The following is a 6,233-nucleotide window of genomic DNA, read 5'->3' as shown; positions in this document are numbered from 1 at the left end:
ATATTACCCTACATATCTTGTATATGGCATCCAAACAAAATGGCCCAAGTGCTTAAACTTGCATCTCCTGTAAAAGTGCATATTGGCTGGCTGCTGGTCTCCCGATTCCTTCCAAGAGCATTTTAAGCTCCAACCATTGTGGCAAGGTGAGCTGCCATTTTTTTGCTCAACACAAACGCTAAACACAGGCCTCATTTACTTCCTTCTGCCTCGGTCAACACGTATTCAGTAACACTGCTGTGTTTTTTAAGCTCTGTTCTTTGTCTGGGAAAATCCTCATCCCCCTACCAACTGAATCCCAAATGTAAGGTTGCCTGGTTTGTGTGTTTGTATGTGGTAATTCTGCAGGGATATGTAGCTGCTTTCACTCAGAGTGGCGCTCCCTATGATACTTGTAAATATTGTAATTCTGTACAGCTGAAGGGTGGACAGAGTGGGACTGACGGCCAGTACACTGGGAGTTTGGGGTTTTGTTTTAATTTGTTTTTTTGTTTTTTTTAAAATTTCTGACTAGCGCACCTTGCCACATCACTGCTTTCCACCTCAGTTGCCCCTGCCTATTGCTGTAGTCCTGCATGATTAGATTTAAACAATGCTAATCTCACTGTATGCTAAAATGAGTCTTTATAGAGACTTTTGTTTATATACCATGTAGACTAACTCACTTCCAGACAGGAGAGGGAGAGAGGGGGGGTCTGGTAACAGTAGGACATGTGAGTGTGTGTGTGTGCGTGCGCGCGTGTGTGTGTGTGTGTTGTTGAACCACAGACAAGCCAATAAGACATTAGTAAAAGATCAGGGCTGACTTAAAGGGTCAGTACAGGCAGAGGTAGATTACTTTGAGTGTGCTCAGACTTCATGAGGTAACCTTTAACAAGTCTGACATTGCCTGTACTGTCCCGTTCATTTCCCCTCACAGCGTGTGATCAGTCCCTGAACTGTCCTCGGACAGACGGGCTGGCCCACACCTGCTGCATGTCATTGTGTACCATTATTCTCTCATATGCACAGGAGGTCAATTTGTTTCAAGAGGCCTGTTTATTTCAAACTTCCATTCAAGATGTGACACAAGTGAAACACCAGGGAGTTTAGAGGCAGGTGATGAGTGTTAACCTCGTAGCAATGGCTTGTTTTCTTTTAAAGTAAACTCATACACACCAGTTCACTACATAATGAGCTTCTGTCATCAAAAAAAAAAAAGCAAAACCCAACTGGATACAAGGCACCATGAGTTGTGTTGACCCCATGATTTATTTGGTAGATGATTCTTATTATTTTGACTGATGGAATCACAATATGGCAAGTGCCTTTTGGAATGAAGCATTGCAGGTGCAGAAATGATATTATTTTGGGGATTTTTTTTTTCTCCTCTGCTTCTTCTTGTTCTGCCTTAAAACTGTTCCAGTCTCCAAGGTGCCAGGACTTCAGTGGACATTTTTAGGGGGAAAAAAAAGAATTGCCTGTGTTGATTTCATTTTTCATACAGGAATTTCACTTTTTAGTCCGCCTCCAAAATCGAATCAATCTCAATTAAATAGTTGAACCAGGTTTTCTCCCTTTGGCACACACAAGGATACGCTGTGTACGTGTGTGCATGTGTGCGTGTGTGCGTGTGTGCGTGCATGCTCATCTTTGCATCCAGGTTTTAACTCATTGTTTCTGCATTAAAGAATGACTCACAATATGATTGACAGCCTGGAATCAGGTAATATTCTCACTAAGGTATTTAAACAAGCTACTTTAAAACAACATGAATAGCTATAATATCGACAGTGAATATGCAATGGTTGGTTGCATCTGAGGTGAAGCTAAAGCTTTTTATGCTCAAGATAAAATATGCTTCAACTCTAAACCAAGCAGACGCTAAGATATGTATACAATTTGTTTAACTTTATGCTTAGGAAGGAACAAAATGTCATTAATTTGCTTTCCTCTGTCATATTGTGTGTTTTTAAGCAGGTTTGGTAGAAGCTGGATAAAGAGGTCTTGTCTTGAGTCAGGGGGATGTATGATATGCAAGGAATTGTAAAATGACCAGAAATACTGTCTCTTAGTGAAAAACATAGGGACATCTGTAGGTTTTCAGCATGTAAACAAAACAAAACACCTTTTATAACCAATTGTACCACTATCACTGTATTGGTTCATATGTATTCTGGTTAAGGGTGGAGGTTAAGGTTGACTTTCGGGAGATTTAAATATCAAATGTCACTAAAAAGGTACAAATGTATTTCTTAACATGCCATTCAAGAGAAGAGCTACGTCTTTGTAGTTCAACTGCTGCACTACAGCAATCCTCTTTTTTGCATGAAGTGTATGTAACCCCACCTTGCTGCTGTATATACAATCCCCCTCAAGTCTACACAAAAAAAAAAGAAAAAAAAAAGACATAACTCTGAAAAAGCTACTTTGTTAACACTCGTCCTACCTGTGGCTTGTGTACAGTGAACCAACACACACACAGATGATCAGTACCTTCACTGAGCTAAAGAGGGTAACTGAGGTTGGCGTCTCCAGAATAAGCTATGGCAAGCTTGGCTTTCTGTTCAGGGTCTGGCCAGGGCAGTCTTTTTTCAAACAGGGTGCAACTTTGAAATCCTTTGTGTTTTAAACAAGATCAAAAAAAATTCTCACTCAGAAAAGAGGGGTTCTCGAGTTTGAGTCGGCTCCCACACCACTAATACACAAACAGTACAGTCGCAGGGTTTTTTTCTTCTCTAAAGGGCATTTTTAACCATTCCAAACACACCTCTTCTCTCCGTGTCTTCACACGTTTTTGGTCACCGAATACAAATACTAACACATATTAATGTATTTTTTAAATAGTTTTTGCTTCCTTTTACTGAATGTGAACTGTTGCTCTTTTTTATAAGACGTCCCTCCAGACAATTCTGTTGTGATTGAAGATGCGTTTTGGCTCGGCTGATGCACTTGACGTAACTCTTAACACACAAACAGCTGGGTTGTCAGCACTGAATGTAGAAATGAAATGAATGGTTTCACAATTACACACGCCATTACTGCTCTGCTCATCAGTGTGTGTGTATACGCGTGTGTGTGTGTGAATTTCAATCAACCAGCGGTTCGTACAAACTGTAAGACTGAAGTTGGAGATGTGATCTTGTGTTTGGACAAATGATTTAACCAAACATGTCTGTTGGTTGTTTATTTAAAAAAAAAAATCCCCTTTCAATCCAAGGTCATGTGTGATTACTGAAGGATGTAACAAAGTCAGCACAGTCATGTGTTTGGAAGTGGTATCGTGTGTTTTCATGTCAGATCGCCTCGATCACTGAATTAGAAATGTAACGATATTGCTTCTCGTTTTTGCCAAGAGGATCTTGAAATGAATCAGGATTAGAAAAACAAAAACAAACAAAATGTTTCCAGTAATTTTTAATATGAGGAAGACTGACTTGTCATTCAGCCATACTATTATTGTCAATGTGAAGGAAATGATTAGGAAGGATACATACTGTATTCGGCTGTGCCAACCTCAACATCTTTGGACTTAGTACTCGTGATCCCTGATTTATTGATTTCCACTTCTTTGTTTTTCACCTTATATTGTAAATAATAACAATCCAACAATGCAATAAACACTTTATTGCACTCAGACAGGGAGGCAAGGTACTGCAAGAGTCAGGTGATGCTAAAACCTTTCAGAGTCTTAAACGTGGGCCGACATGTGGAACTCGACAAAACCCTGTATAGCTCATCTGAATCAGGTGATGTTGTTCTATGGTTCTTTTATGACTCCTTCTCTACTGTTTCTTTTACTGCGTGCTGTTTTAATGAATCATTCTTTTTTGACATTGTCAGGTTAAAAAAAAAATTCAATAAAAAATTGTATCTGTTTCACGCTGATCTCAAAGCTTCAGGCTATAGCGTTTCAAGTAAAGTCAAAACAAATGCAAAAGAAAAAGAAAAAAAATACTGAAAGCTGTTACTGTAAACACGACATTTTAAAGGAACTGTGTATGTAAAAATAGTATATGTATGTGATTGAAAATAAACAAAACCTTTGATCTTGGACACTTGTGAGCCTTCATTTCGTTTCACCTCTACAACAAACTTTTTGCAAGTCACAAGCATATATACACGCATACACTTGAATTACCTATTGATTATTTTACATATGCAGATTGTAGATTAGATTAGATTCATTAAGTATATACGGTATGGCTGACGCTTTTGTGTGATGGGCGCCATCTACCGACTGTGCTGTACAAATGATGGATTGTTAATTAGCATACAAATTGCCTGATCGTGCAGCTTTAAGGGCTAGGGTTAGGGTTAAGCAGAGTGATCAATGACTAGATTGTACCAATTTCCCAAAAGCACTTCACATATAAATAATGTAGCATGGTAGCACATGTTATAGTATCGGTATTTTGGTTCTGTGTCTTGCCCTCTTTCCTGGTTCCGTGTTTCAGATATTAGTACACTAGTACATTAGTACATGTTTTAGTTTCATGTCCCCTGTCTGTGATTGTGTGTGTCTCGTCATATCTGCTGTGCTCTCTCATCCTTCCCGGACTTCTCCTAATTGCTGCCCCTCATTGTTTCCTCACTTCCTGTGTGTGTTGGTGTCAGCTCGCCTATTGATCTTCAGCTTTTTTTCCCTCTTGACTCTTGCCGGTTTCCCTCATGTCTTACCCCACCTCATGTTTTATGTTTGCCTCTTGTTCCCTCCTCGATTTTCAGATCACACTTTTTCTGACTGTTTGGAGTCTCCATCATTAAAGATTGCCTCTTCTCCTCTGTCTTTTTTTTTCTCTCCACCAGCACCACAACACGACAGGATAAAAGTGTTCACACTAAAAGTGTCCAAATTAAACCAACCAAGCTTTTGCAGTATTGGTGCACATCATTCATAGAAAGAACACAGTTCAAAACCCAGAGCAATATTGTGGATATCTGGTTCTTGAGAGCTGTGCTCCTGCATGAGTCAAATGTCTCTCTGCTCCAGTACGTCTGAGTCAGATAACAGTGTAATTATCAAACTTTGCAGAAAACCTGATAACAAGCTGTCTCTTCCAGTCTGCTGTGTGGGAGCTGAGTAGCTACTCAAACATGCTAGAAAGTGGACTCCCAGGACCAGGACTCAACACCACGGCCATAAAAGGAGCTGAAATGGGACTTGCAGATTTGCAGATCATAACTGAAATGAGCCGAGGAGAGAGTGCAGAGAAGACGATTATATTGAACCTATTAATACATCTCTTCATCAAGAACAGCAATTCACAGGGTTTTGATAAGCTACTGTTCCTTTTCTACAACAGTAAAGTTCTTGTGTTTCTCTGTGTTTATGTTGGATAATCATTTTAAGCGTGATGCTTGATCACAATCTCTTTTTTCTACAGATGAACTGCACAGCTTTACTTTCAAATACTGTAAATACATTGATGTTTATCATCTACATTCTGCATCAGACTTAGATTTTTCACTCTGAGCCCAGAAGTTTTTTGGGTAACAACTGTTAACTCTGCTAACCAACCCAATGAAATGGGGTGAAGGTTCGCCTACAAGTCTGAATTACATACATACATAAAGCATCCCCATCAAAGAAAAAGCAAAGCAGTTATAGTGAATGTTTTATGTGCTCTTCTTTTGATCTGATTTATATATTCACATTGACCCCATGCACACCAGTCAGGGAGAAACAGCGTTCTGCATGTGCACAAGTCTGATTCTTAAGCTTTGCATCCTGTTTTGCACGATATAGCCCTAAAAGGTACTTGTGAATAAAGTCATGTTATACACCGTAGTTTAACCCAGATGTTCATTTACCCCGTTCAACAAGTTCTATTTAGAAAAGCTCCAGTCTTGCACATCTATCGTTTTGCTGAAAGACAACAGGAATCACCAAATTTGGGAGGGCAACAAGAACAATTAGAATTTTGTAATTTTGCCACTGATTCCTCTTTCTGATGATCAAATATTCAAGATGTATCACAGGCAAAACAACATATCCCTTGGCACACCTACTTCTGTCAATAAGGTTTTCACAGTTTTGCATAACTGCATTAAAATAATGATTTTTCTTGGGGATTTAATCAGATGAAACTGGATGAATACAAGAAAACATGTTAAAACATGTCCTATCGGCTCTGTTATGTTGCACCAAAGCCACAGATTCAAATGTCGTTTCATGGGATTCAATCCAGTAAGTTAGATATGAATGAGGATTGCAAAAGCCTTTCCTTATTAAGATTTCTCCAGTTGACAAT

Source organism: Blennius ocellaris (assembly GCF_963422515.1).
Source record: "Blennius ocellaris genome assembly, chromosome: 15".
Lineage (NCBI taxonomy): Eukaryota > Metazoa > Chordata > Actinopteri > Blenniiformes > Blenniidae > Blennius > Blennius ocellaris.
The sequence above is the reverse complement of the archived record's forward strand: the minus strand, read 5'-3'. Positions refer to the sequence as shown.